The sequence below is a fragment of the Budorcas taxicolor genome, chromosome 22 (genome assembly GCF_023091745.1).
Source record: "Budorcas taxicolor isolate Tak-1 chromosome 22, Takin1.1, whole genome shotgun sequence".
Taxonomy (NCBI): Eukaryota; Metazoa; Chordata; class Mammalia; order Artiodactyla; family Bovidae; genus Budorcas; species Budorcas taxicolor.
In genome coordinates, this window is record NC_068931.1 from 43,022,695 (window position 1) to 43,037,349 (window position 14,655).

General features: G+C 42.2%; 1 protein-coding gene across 1 annotated transcript in view; it reads right to left on the reverse strand.

Moving 5' to 3' along the window:
- PIEZO2 (piezo type mechanosensitive ion channel component 2) overlaps positions 1–14,655 on the reverse strand; it is a 251,957-nt gene that overhangs the window by 143,032 nt on the left and 94,270 nt on the right. The gene's annotated exons all lie outside the window — the stretch shown is intronic.

Below are 14,655 nucleotides of genomic sequence, written 5' to 3' on the forward strand. Positions count from 1 at the left end.
GCATGTCTGGCCCCTTCCTATCTGTGAGAAACTTACAGCACTTCACCTGCATCCCTGCTTAATGATTTAATTCGGATGCATTAACAGAGAGAGGGGAAAAAAAAGAGTCCTGGTTTGTCTTTGTGCTGGCTCAAGATTTACAGAACTTTTGGAGGCTTTGGCTGACTGCAGCCTCCCAGCTGCTGCTGAAAAGGTCTTTGTGTAAACACCCCCGGCAGTAACCACAGCTGCGGCGCACGGCAGAGCCACAGAAAAAAAAATCCCTGTTTATGTGAGGAGCTGGAGCGTCTTGCCTCAGCGCCCTGCTGAGATTCGGGCTCCGTAGAAGAAACCAGGTGACAGGGATGCTCCTAAGTGATGCTGATGCTCTGGTCTGTGTGATGGGGACCCGTCATTATCCTGTGTTTACTGGAGTCCAGAGTGGTGCAGAATCACCGCAGGGGCAAAGGCATCCTGGATGGTCTTGACAGGATTCCTACACCTTTTCCTGGACCTTCAAGGAAGGCTGGAGAGTCTGAACAAAAGAGAAACAGCTCTTCCTGACTGCTTGCTGTGAACCATAATTTTGCATTTCCGAAGTTTCACATTTGGGAGCCATTTCAAACGAGGCACAAGCAGGAAACTGGGCTCATACACTCGCATCTCACCTTTGAGGGTCTGGGAAGAAGAGGGTCCACGGTGGGTTGGGAGGGGGAAGGGCTCTCACCCCACTCTTGGCCCCATTTGCAACCAGCCCTCAGAGGAGAGGCTGCTGTTCCCGCCTACAGATTATTTTATTTTATTGAAGTATATTTGATTTACAATATCATGTTAGCTTCAGGTGTAGAGCAGAGTGACTCAGTAATACATATATACATATTCTTTCTCAGATTCTTTTCCCTTATCTTGTTGTTGCTGTTGTTCAGTCGCTAAGTTGTGTCCATGTCCAACTCTTTGCAAACCCATGGACTCCAGCACGCCAGGCTTCTTCCTCCACTATCTCTGGAAGTTTGCTCAAATTTGTGTCCGTTGAGTCAGTGTGCTATCTAACCATCTCATCTTCTGCTGCCCCCTTCTCCTTTTGCCTTCAATCTTTCCCAGCATCAGTCTTTTCCAGTGAGTCGGCTCTTCACGTCAGGTGGCCAAAGTTGCTTCAGCTTCAGCAACGGTCCTTCCAATGCATATTCAGAGTTGATTTCCTTCAGAATTGACTGCTTTGATCTCCTTGCAGCCCATGTGGCTACCCCTTGGCAAACCCTACGATATCTCCTTAAACCAAGAACTAGGGAGATGATAGACATGTTTATACCTTTTACTATTTACAACTAAAAATGTCTTCCAAAATGCCATTAATTTACAACTTGAAACTTATGAAACTGATATAACTGACTGCTTTTGCTTATAAAAACCATTTCATAGGATGTGTCCCTGGTGACTCAGACGGTGAAGAATCTGCCGGTAATGCAGGAGACCTGGGTTTGATCCATGGGTCAGGAAGATCCCCTGGAGAAGGGCATGGCTACCCATTCCACTATTCTTGCCTGGAGAATCCCATGGACAGAAGAGTCAGATAGGACTGAGGACTAAGTACATAGGACTCAACATAACAGAAGCACATTTTTTAAAGAACCTTACTAACTGCACTTCATTACTTTACTGAGCATGCGGAAAGTGTGGAAGGAGCAGCTACTGCAGCTGAGCACATTTCAGGCCCTGAGTAAAAACCTGGGAGCAGAGCGTCCGTGGTCTGTGCCCACCTGCAGTGTGTAGTCTAGGGCCGAAGAGAAGCAACAGGGACAGCAATGTGATTAAAACTTAAAACAACGTTTTAAGAAATAAAAGAAAGGAGAAGAATGCTTCGAACTAAGAGGTGGGGGGGCATCACCTGGAGTCACAGTTGACTATCCTTGCAAAGCTCTCAGCCCACGCTAACCTGGGAGCAGATGCCACGTTCCAGGAATCACAACTTTCCTAACACTTTGGAGGACGGGGTTGGTAGTACGTCCTAATGGGAAGTGAGTCACTTAACACAGCATCTTAGAAACCTCCTCTTCCTCACATTAGCCCAGCCTCAGGTCCTCGAAGAGGCCCGAGTCACTCTCTGAGCAGGAGAAGCAGGGTTCTGTGCTGTGACTCAGTGCTGGGGGCTGGCACTGGCCCTTCAGCAGCTTCCAGGAGGAGGGAAAAATGATGCTCGCTCTCCTGCAGCAGGAAGATCTCACCTCACTTTCTGTCCGAGCAGTTTCAGGATCAAGCTTCTGCAATTGCAATGTCTCGATTCTCTCTTTTTTTTTAAGAAAGTCATGCAAACTTTACAGCTCATAATCCTTCATTGGATTTATAAAGGTGGAGCTGGCTTTGGAATGTCTCCTGGAGCTTGTTCTATTGAAACTGCTTTTTAACACGCTCCTCAGAAGAGAAAGAAAGGATCCTAGAAGGGAGGTTCAGAAGTGTTCAGACTGAAACGCGCTCTCAGTGCAGTGCTGCTCTTGTCAAAATCCTGGCCTTCGTTGTCTCCTCCTTTCTGCTGATGTGAGGGCTGGCTAACTTTCCTGGCCAGGGGAAGTTCAAGGTCTGGCATCAAAACTAACACTTTTGCCAAGACTAAAATACCTGGGGCTCGAATTTCAGCCCCTGAACGTAGGAAGGAAGCTGTCCGATGTCATCACTTCAGGCCAGCGATCAGCAACTTGACCCACAGAACATACCTGTGCTGGAGATAAGAGAAGCCAAATGTTGCAGCCGGGTCTCACCAGGCTCTGCTCAAAGGGTTGTGTGCACACGAGTCAACAGAGCTCCCATCCGTGGGGAACTTGCCCCAGCAGCCCCCTGCCCAGCAAGGCCTCCTCTCTAGCATTGCACCCTACCCCAGCGCTGCCTTGTAAACCCCCTCTCCCCGACCCCGGGGCTGCCTTCTCCTCTACATCCTGGAGACCTGGGCTGCTTTTAAGCTTGTTTAAAGATCCCTTTTAGCCTACTCTGCTTTCTTTACAATGAGAACTCCTAAAGCAGACTATCCAGCTTACTGTCAGCAAGAGAAGTGGATGTTTAGTTTATGAAAAGCAAACTAGTTGCTAAAAAATGACACGTAACAACTAGGAGATGACACGGAATTAAACACATCTCCTCGAAGTAGCTGAGTGGAGTCACCTATGCCAGGGGCTCTCAGGTGGGTAAACAGAGGGACGCCCCAACGCGTGGAGTACCTGAGGGGTCTCGGGGTTCTTCACTAACGCACACAAGAAGGCATAATGGACTCTTCTCTGGTTTTGAGTTTGGCTTCTGGACGGAGGCATTCAGGCCTTTCAGAAGTACACTCCCTCACCAGCTGTGCAATGACAGCACCTTCCTGTTCTGATCCTGTGAGCTTTCTGTCAGGAGAAAGGGGCCAGAGCCACCCCACACCAAGGCTGGGAGGGGACAGGTGACCAAGAATTCTAGCAGATTTTGGCTAAAGTGTTTAGTTGCTCAGTTGTGTCTGACTTTGCGACCTCATGGACTGTAGCCCACCAGGCTCCTCTGCCCATGGGAATCTCCAGGCAAGAATATCGGAGTGGGTTGTCATTTCCTTCTCCAGGAGATCTTCCCAACCCAAGGATCAAACCCGCATCTCCTGCATTGCAGGCAGATTCTTTACCATCTGAGCCACCAACTTAATCTGAAAAATAGCACTTAAATATCTCATTTTATATTTTTATATTCATCATATTCAATTCCACTTTATAACTGACCAAGACAGGAAGCAGGGCATCACCAGAGTAACAAGAGCAAACCTGGGGTCAGAAGACTCATAGACTATGAAATTGTGAACTTGACCCTTGGCCTCAGCTTTCTCATCTGTAAAATGGGTTTAATAATACCTGCCTCATGTGGTTCTCAGCATTAAATTGAAATAATACTGGGAAGCATGCTTTGCAAAGAGCCCAGTACTACAAAAAGCTAACATATTAGGCATCTAATAGATATTAATAGCAGTGAGGTCTGACCACAGGCAAACACCCATTTTAAGCTCTGACTTGTGCCAAAAATCCAGGGCCAGACGGAGGAAGGAAAGGCCCATAAATCAAACAGTCCCCTTAAGAAGCATCCTTAGGAAGTCAGCAAAGACTTGAACATTTTTAGCTTCCAGTTAAATGAGCACTGAACAACTCCAGAAGAGTGCTAGAAATCAATTATTTAGACTTCACATGTCATGAATAAAATACATTGTTCTAATAGGCAATAATGAACTTATTGAAAGAGTCCTCTTAACCTGAAAAGAGGATACTCAGTGCATTTTAAAAATGAATTAATAAGTGAATTCATTTTATAAGTTAAGGTGATTTTCTAGAAGGAAATTTCCATCAAAAGAGACAGCTAGGTAATGGTCATTCACATTTCAAAAGCAGGCTTACATTATTTTAAAAAACTTTTTAAATTGAAGTATAGTTAACTTCCAATGTTGTGTTAGTTTCAAGTGTACGCCAAAGTTACACACACATGTGTACATTCTTTTTCAGATTCTTTTCCATTATATGCTATCACAAGATGTTGAGAAGAGTTCCCTGTGCTATACAGTAGGTCTTTGTTTAGCTATTTTATATACAGTAGTCTCTGTATGTTAATCCCAACCTTCTAATTTATCCCCCACCCCTTTTCCCCCTGGTAACCATAAATTTGTTTTCTGTGTCTGTAAGTCTATTTTTATTTCATAAATAAGTTCATTTTATCATTATTTTTAGATTTCACATACAAGTGATATCATATTTGTCTTTGTCAACATAGTTTCAAGAGAAGGCTTGATAAAAAGTGAGAAATTCAGCAAATATTATAGGCTGCAGCAAAACTTATGGCCTTAGAAAAGCTGAGATGGACAGTGACAACCCAAGAAGAACGTACATGACACACCACAAAAGCGACAGCCGTCTAACAGGAAGGGTGACCATAGGCAGGACTCTGTTTCGGACACTAAGGGTGCTTCTGCACAGGCCTGGGAGATGTGTGCATGTCAGCTGACTCCCAGCTGGACCCCAGGCCACAGTTGTCTTCTTCAGAGACACAGCCTCCAGGGTTTCTTGGCCAGCTTCTTCAACACGGAGCACCCCCGGAGGGGGCTACAATACAAACCTATTAACCACCACACTGAACATAGATGATCTCAAGATTGCAAGGAGTACACTTAACACCTTTGAGATACAGGCAGTGTCTTAGCTGTATTGCTAATCTCTGCACTTTTAACATGATTCCAACATACAATAAAAATTAAAATATACATAGAAGTGTTTACAGTATCTCTACAGTATTAAGAATCACTGTAATAATGGTCATGCACGCACAAATGAGCTACTCTGATATTCTGACTGATAACTCTTCATTTATCACAGAGATGAGTTATTATTAATTTTGTTAAATTATAACACCGAGAGATGTATCCTCAAGAAAACCTGTGATGCATGTTTTTTGATTAATGCAATCTTTGAATACCAGCAAATGTCAGATAATCCTAGTAAAAGCTGATCTGGTCCTCCAGTTGTGGTATTGATGATGTTTTGTATCTATTTTTTTTAAATTTTAACTGGAGGCTAATTACTTTACAACATTGTGGTGGTTTTTGCCATACATTCACATGAATCAGCCATGGGTGTACATGTGTTCCCCATCCTGAACCCCCCTCCTACCTCCCTCCCCATCCCATCCCTCAGGGTCATCCCAGTGCACCAGCCCCGAGCACCCTGTCTAATGCATGATATCGATGATGTTTTAAGATTGAAACATTTTTTTGTCTTCTTGATTGGAATGGGTTCCAAGAATGTGTTCATTGGAGAGGGTGAGAAATGGTAGGAGTTAGTATGGTACAGACCAGAAATACTCAGAGTGGGGTGCAGACTGTGTATCTCCCAAAGAGGGAAACAACCCGAATCAGCTATAAGAGACTGGTTGATTCTTTATCCAAACTCTCACGTCATTTCCCAGTAATAATTCACAAGATGTGATCCTCTCTGACAACTTTCACTTATGGAGAATCTGACTCCACATCTTCTTTTATAACATGTATGTGTGTGCACAAGCATGTGTTCACATGTGTGTTACAGAACTACAAAGCACGCAAATACACGAAGTGGTGTGACTTGGAAAGACATGCAGATGTTTGGATCCCTCCATGATGGGATCTGAGGGTGTTGCAGCCTGTTTGTAAAAATCAGCTTGTTAGAATCATGTTGATTATATTCCAGCACCTATACCTGCACCAGAAAACAGACTATCTCCATCTCAACACAAGGCCAAGCAGCCTTTAAGGAAGCTTAAAGGCTGAGTAACGGAACTCTGAGTGTTAACCCAGAGATCATCATTTATTGGTTGACAGAAATGGTAGTTAGATCTATTTTGAGATAAAATTTCCCAGGAAGCAGCAACCTAAGTTTTAATCCCCCCCCCCCCCACTGGCTAATGACTGAGAAATAAGAAACTTTTTTTTCTCATTTCCTCCCACTTTGTAGCCGCCTGAATCGATACTAATGCAGGATATGGGTGAGAGTCCATGTAGCTTTGCCCTTCACATCAGCAAGCCTCCAGGAACAAGAAAAACCAAGCAAATGCCATCAATACCAACCTAAATATGCTGGAAATCATGTTTTAAAAGAGAGGGTGGACAAGAACTTTCTGGAGCTAGAGGTGTCCTTCCTCTAGCACTCTCCCTAAAGGTCAGCCAAGAATTCTCCAGAATCTCATTCCACCCCTTCGTCCACAATCGCAGGGCAGGACAGCTCCAGGAGGACAGGGAGCCATCCGGCTGGGGGCCCTGCAGTGACCTGCCCTCTGCCTTTCTGCTCCACCCGAAGGGGAGGTCTCAAAACAGGGCTGAGCGTGCTCGCGACACCAGCCAGAGCGGCAGAAAAACTGCCACCTCCGAACCACTAACAGGGCCAGCTTGTGCAACACAGCAGGTGAGAAGGCGCTTTTCTTCCCAGGACTCAAACAGAACATCGTCACAGACTCAGAACAGGGCAGAAACCATGCAAGTGGGACAGCCACTCGCCGACCCAACACTGTTAGGTCTTCAACTATTTTTTTCAACTAAGGATCAGGTGGTGTGAGTTACTGGAAATGCATCTTTACCTATGACTGGTACCCTGATAACACCCTCATCTGTGTTGCCAAGAGAATGTCCTTTCTGAACTATAGATCCATTTATACAATAACCTACTGGGCATTTCCTCTTACAGCTACACAGATGCATGGATCTGGATTTCAAACACCAGACTGACACCCACCTTCCCTCCCTCCCCAAGTCAAATCTGACTTTCCCCATGTGGTCCTTACACTGTTGAAACAGTACCTCCACCCACCCAGTCATCTCTTTCTCCTTCCACCATGCTGAATTAGACAGCATTGTCTTTCTCAAAGCATCTCTTCTAAAATTCCTCTGCAGCCTCCTTAGTTCAGGTTCTTGACACTGGCCCTTCCTCTTCCATCACCCCACCTGCCATCACTCATATACACACAACCACAAAGGTGTGCACTGTGGCCAAGATGATCTTTCTAAAGCATCACTCAGGGACCTCCCTGGAGGTCCAGTGGTTAACATGTTGCCTTCCAATGCAGGGGGTGTGAGTTCAATCCCTGGTTGAGAAGCTAAGATCCCACATGCCTGATAGCCAGAAAACTAAACATAAAACAGAAACAATATTGCAACAAATTCAATAAAGACTTTAAAAATAGTCCACATCAAAAAAAGTCTTTAAAGCATCATTCATTCCTATTTCTGCCATTAAAAAAAAAAAAAAAAAAACTCAGACGCTCCTGCTTCTGCTAAATTCAGAACTCGTCTGATATCCAAGACCTAACAATGCCTGGGTCACTCTTCATGCCCGGCAGCTGTTGGCGTTCCTCAGGCATTTGGGGGATGACTTTATTCATCAGATCACACGTTACTGCAGGAATGTGTTTGCATGCCTACCCCTCACCTTAGAGGAGGAGCTCCCCAGAGCAGGGGGAGCTACAGCAGTCTTATCTGTGGTTCCCTGGGGCTGACACATGCCCAGAACACAGAAGCCCCATGTGATCAACCAAGACTTGTTGAACAAATGAATGAAACATCAATAAGCTAGGAAGCACTTTCAAAACCATCCTCTCTGATCTGGTCTTCACAACAGCACTTGAGATAAGAAATCACGACCTTTAGGATCTGCAGTGGGACCAGAGTCTACTACTCTGATGCCACCACTCTTCACAGAAGCCTTGAAGCAAACAACAAGGGGAAACTCCGATTTGCCCCCATGATGGTCAGTGGCTTTTAAAAAACATTCTTTGCTGTTGCTGTTTAGTCGCTAAGTCATGTCCGACTCTTTTGTGACCCCACAGGCTGTAGCCTGCCAGGCTCCTCTGTTCATGGGATTTCCCAGGCAAGAATACTGAAATGAGTTGCCATTTCCTCCTCCAGGGAAAAAAATAAATCTTATTAAGGTGTAAATTACATAACTTAAAACTCACTCATTTTTGTATAATTCTTCAAGTTCTGACAAATGCATTCAGTCCTGTAACTACCACATCTGTCAAGATACAGAGAAGCTCCATCAGCCCCAAAGTCTCCCAGCCACTGGTGACTGCTGATCTTATTTTCTGTCCTTGGAGTTTGACCTTTTCTTGAACATCATTCATGTCACATATGGGCTGGAGAATCTAAGACTGGCTTCTGTCACTCAGCATCTTTCATTGGAGAGTCAGTGTGTCACTGTGTGGATCAGCACTTTTCACTGCTGACTAATACTCCATCCAGGGTCTGCAGTTTGTTGATCCATTTACCAGCTGAAAGACGTCTGGGTTTTCCAAAGCTTGGGTCAATTACAAATAAAAGTACTGAGAGCATTTGCTTAGAGATTTTTGTGTGAATATAAATTTTCATTCCACTTCAGTAAATTTCCAAAAGTAGGAGTTCTGGGTTGAACGAGTAGTATGTGGCTGACCATCAGATATACCAGCAACTGGTTTTCAAAGTGGCTGTATGACTCTGCATTCCTGGCAGCAATATGTTTGAATTCCAGGGGCTCTGCATCTTCATCAGAAGTTGGGGTCCTTCCTTCCTTCCTTTCTCCCATACTAAGAGATACGGAGCAGTAACTTCCTGTTTTTAATGTTCATTTTCCTAATGACTAATAATGTTAAGTGATTTTCATGCATTTATTTGTCATCTGAGTATCTTCTTTGGTGCAGTGCCTGCTCAAAATTTCTGCCCATCATTAAAGTTGAAATGTATGTTTTCTTGGTATTGAGTTTTGAGAGTTCTTCATATATTCTGGATGGAAGTCCTTTACCACATATGTGATTTACAAATATTGTCTTTCAATTTGTGGCTTCACTTTTTAACATCTTATTGGATTTTGAGAAGAAGTTCTTAATTTTGATGTAAGTTCAGTTTATCCGTTTTTCCCCCTCTTGAATCATTCTTTTGGTGTCATATTTAAAAAATCATTTCTTTGTCCAATCCAGGCGTCAAAGATCTTATTTTTTGAAAAGTTTTATGGTTTTACATTTTAATGTCACTGATCCCCTTTGAGTTAATTTTTATAAATGGTACAAGGTAAAGGTTAAAGCCCTTATTTTTCATATGAATTTTAAAATGGAATGGATTTAAATATGGGTTTAAATATGGAGCCCACATTTTTCCAATAACAGTTGTGCTTTTGCATCTCTGCTGAAAGTTGACCATGTATGTGCAGATTTATTTCTGAACCCTCTTGCTCTCTCACTAATGTGTACATCTGTCTTCTCACCAGCAGCAAAGCGGCTCGACTACAGTGGTTTACAGTATTCTGAGCACCTCCTATTCATCTGTTAATGAGAGCAGGATCCCTTGACTCGACAGAATGAGATGGTTGAATGCACAACACACAACACTAAGCAGATTGGACTGGCAGAGTTTCTCGGCCACAAACACTCCTGACCCTGGGAAGGAGGATGTCATGTGCTCTGAGGGGCCACAGGGGTCGCAGAGTGAGCAGGGCTGTGGGACACATGCTCATAACATCAGGAAGGTAAGGTACCCCCTGCTTATCACATGAAGATGTGACAGACTGTTTGGAATAATTCTTCAATCTATAATGTTTCAGCTCATGAACAACTATCCAGAGTGTGTGCACAGGAAGCAAAGGAGTCCTGAAGCAGAGGCGCTGAGCAGGGGAGGTGGCGGCTGCATTTTCCCATGTGTCCACTTTGCTTCTCTGTGACCTCCCTGCCTGAAACATCACCATGCTGACCTTGATGTTTCATTTCTACTTTCCTGGGTTAATTTTCTTCAGAGCATCATTACAGCTGGAATATTGTAAAGCTTACTTATTTTATACATCTCCCACATTTCAGAATACGAGCTCCATAAGGGTCACAGTTTCAATTGTTTTTGCTTTTAAGCTGCCGCATCCCCAGCAGCTGGAACAGTGCTTAGCACACATAGACAACTGATAACTGTTTGTTGGATGGATGGATGGACTTGAGCTGTGCTTTGAAGACTCTTGACATCCTTGGAGGTGGGGGAGGGGCTACTCCTCTCTCTGTTGATTGAAATAAAGTGTCCATAATGATTTCATGGAATTCATGTACGAGGTCTTGCGTGACTCGGTGCCTGCGGTGAGTTTTCAATGGAGAAGTCTTATCATGACCCAGTTCCATGATTCCAGACCAATCCCAACATCCTTACAATAATATCCCTTAGTTTTACTCTACTAGAAACAAAAAGCCTACTTTCCCCAGAAGCACATTCAGGGACTTCGGGCAGCCTATAATTTAAAATAAGTTTTAAGCAATATTGTAGATCAACTATACTTCAATAAGACAAAATTCTAACAAATGAATAAGTGCTATAGCCATTAAAATGTAGACATATTCTAGGAAATAAATTTGGTCTCTCTGACTTTAAAATATAAATAAAAATACCAACTCTATGAGGATTGTATATTATCGAGTATAAAGTTTACTGGTATAGTTACTAAAACATCATAAATTTTAAAATTACATCATTAAGGAGACTGTTTACTGCTTTGACTCAAAGCCAAGAATAAATAATATTTCCAAGAGTAAAATAAATGCCAGTTACTGTTGACAAGAATGTCTATCTATAACTGAAGCACAGAAAGAAAGCATTGAATATATTTTGTTGACCAAAAAAAGATAAACTGATTATTCACCCTTAAGGGTAAAATGTCTGTTGTTTCATTTCACTAGCCTATTGATTCAAAATTTAAAGTATAAACTAGTGGCTTGGCTGTTTTAAATGCAACATGTGTTTTCGTTTGTTTTGCTTTCAAAGTCTTCATGGTGAGATGGTGTGCTCACCTGCATCCAAGTCCACGGAAAGGGTAAATGATCTTATAGAGATATCATCAGAGACTTCACAGCCTGTCTGGATTCTAAGCTTTCAATTATCCAAAGGCCAGCTCTTAAATAATAACTTATGTTTTGGATGATGTAATTGTTTGGATAGAGGGAAGTGTCACATGCCCAAGTTCATTACCAACATGTTGGAAGATCACACGGAGATAACCCAGGGCAGGTATGGCTAAGGTGCTATGTATGTGACACTTCCACCCAGATCTAAAGAATGAAGTCTTCAAATTGATTCTGAAAACTCTCTCAGTTTGTCAACTTCTCGTTAACACCTGTGCTTACCAGTCCTCTCCCCCATTCCCCATGAGATGCCCAACCAGCTCACCTGGTTGGACAAAACAAAAAAAGAAAAAACTATCTAACTTTATGATTGATTTTGCTTAATTAGGTTTTTATGGATCAAGAGTGTATCTGTTTTTGTTTCTTTTCATCATGAAAATTAAGGTGGTTTTTGGAGAAGACTCTGAAGTCTGAAAAACCAAAATACAAGTAGAAAATGTAGGTTTTGGAGGACTTCAAAATGCAGATGCTAACAGCCTCAACTGTCATATATTGACATGTTCAACCACCTTCATTTCAGAGTAAGACATAAACTAAGTGTATGTCTCAATACCAAGCCACAAATTGATAAATAACTTCTGCTAAAGGAAGTTAAAATACCATACATTTTGGAAGCCAGATCACACTTAATTTATAGGTGTTTTTATCCATCCTTCCTCCACAAATTGTGACAATGTCAAGAAGGACTGCCATCTATTTTGAGGAAACAGAAGATAAATGCAGAAAGAACCTAAATGTTTTCCTTACTGTTCTCTAGTATAATCAGTTAATGAGAAAAACCACCTTTAACATTTTCTGGATGTTATGCACCAAGGCAAGACCTTGCATTAAATTTGATACATATTTGTTGAAATTCTTCAATAGACTCTTGGCAGAGACACAGAAATGTGGCTTTTACTTCACAGAGTCAAAGTTACTGCCTTAAGGGCTGTTAGGAATCTCACAGTAAACAGATTCTTTCCAGGGATTTGTTGTTGTTGTTGAGTCACTAAGTCGTGTCTGACTCTGCAGCACGCCAGGCTTCCCTGTCCTTCACTATCTCCCAGAGCTTGCTCAAATTCCTGTGTGTTGAGTCAGTGATGCCATCCAACCATCTCATCCTCTGCCGCTCCCTTCTCCTTTTTAAAACTGGATAGGAGGAATATTCTTGAGTATGTGTGTATCCCCAGAGCCAATTCTAATCTTCAGAGTGCATGAGATGATAGAGGTGGATGAATTTCACGATAGAAGGGCACTTTCACTGTTGTCACGACAAACAGCTACACCTTCGGGTATCTACTTCCACATCACTTCCTCCAGGAAGTCTCCCATCCCAGGCCAGGCTAGGTACCTATTAAGTATATTTCCACTGATCTTTTTACATCCTCAGTATCAGTGCTATATCCGACTCTGCTGGTGGTGATCATTCATCTGTCGGCCCCCACCCCACACTAGTGGACTGTAAGGTCTGTGAAGGCAGGACAGTGATGTCCATGGGCTACCATGAATGTACACAGTAGGCATTTAATAAAAAATTATCACATAAATTAATACATGACAAGACTGTGGGATCATAAATAACCTGAATTATTTAAAATTAATTTTCTTTTAAGTTGTTGTAGAGGCTACTTTATGGAGAAACAGTTTCAAAGTTAACAGTGCAAGATATCATAATATCATTGTTACAATTTAAATATGACATTCATTCAGAGTTCTCAATTAAGAAAATAAATACAGCTCAGACAGTAAAGAATCTACTTGCCAAGGCAGGAGATGCAGGTTTGATTCCTGGGTTGGGAAGATAAACTGGAAAAGGAAATAGCAACCTACTTCATTATTCTTGCCTGGAAAATCCCATGGACAGAGGAGCCTGGAGGGCTACAGTCCATGGGGTCAAAAAGAAGTGGACATGACTTAGAAACTAAACAACAACAATAATATTTTTTGAGGAGTAAATACAAAATAAACATGAGGGGAACACGTGTACACCCATGGCGGATTCATGTTGATGTGCGGCAGAACCAATACAATATTGTAAAGTAATTAGCCTCCAATTAAAATAAATAAATTTAAATTTAAAAAAAGAAAATATCCTCCAAATTCTGCAAAACTAAAAAGAAGGAAATATGTGCACTCACTTCTGATCATGGTGGTTTACATGTCATAAGTCCTTTGATTTGATTATCACTCATTGGCTAGTGGGGAAGAGGAAGAAACCACCACATAAGAACCCTGGGAAACCAGCTGTCCACCCATCTTCCACTGCACTGGTTCTTAAAATGCTTTTGGGGTCCTTGAGAATGATCACCCATTTAAAAATTAGAGATGATAAACTAAATAACAATGCAAGGTAATGAAAGAAAAGTATTTGAAACCATAGTTATCAACATGCAGTATTTATAACATCCATCTACAATATAACATTTTATAGTAATATCAGCTCCAATACTGTGACCACCTGATGTGACAAGCCAACTCATTGGAAAAGACCCTGATGCTGGGAAAGGTTGAGGGCAGGAGGAGAAGGGGATGAGAGATGATGAGATGGCTGGAGGGCATCAGTGACTCAATGGACATGAGTTTGAGCAAACTCTGGGAGACAGCAAAGGGAAGCCTGGCATGCTTCAGTCCATGGAGTCAGAAAGAGTTGGACATAACTTAGCAACTGAAGGACAATGAACAATAGTAGTAATATCTTTAGTATTTTATTCACTATATACTCATGTCCTACAATGGGGATCTTAGGAAATGTTTAAATGTCTCTAAACATGAACATAAGAGATAAATTATACTAGCAGCTTCTTTGCCAGTCTTCTGTGTCCCTGAAATATATTTTCAATACATGAAATCAAGAGGAATTTTCTGAATCCAAAATTCTGTTTATAGGAAAAATGTTTTTTATTTATGAGTCCACATGCCTAGGTCCTACAATACACACCTGTTCAATGAGTCTAAAGAATAACTAAACTATCTTACAATTACCACTTCCTAGAATGCCATGACTGTTCTTGGCCCAGCTATACTCCCTGATGCCCTTGAACTACCCTTCCATCACACTAGGCATTTGGAAACACACAGTTACAGCTTTATGTTGCCCATCTATAATTCTGAGGTTGAGTTTACTCCCACACCACACAGACTAGCCTTAGAGCTTTTATGGTAAATAATTTACACTAGAAATGCTGCATCATGAAATTGAGGGTAGGGAAATTGTTATTTAAGCAAACACAATCGATCCCAAGTCATCTTGAATTTCCCGGATCTTGCAGCCAGCTCGGAGGG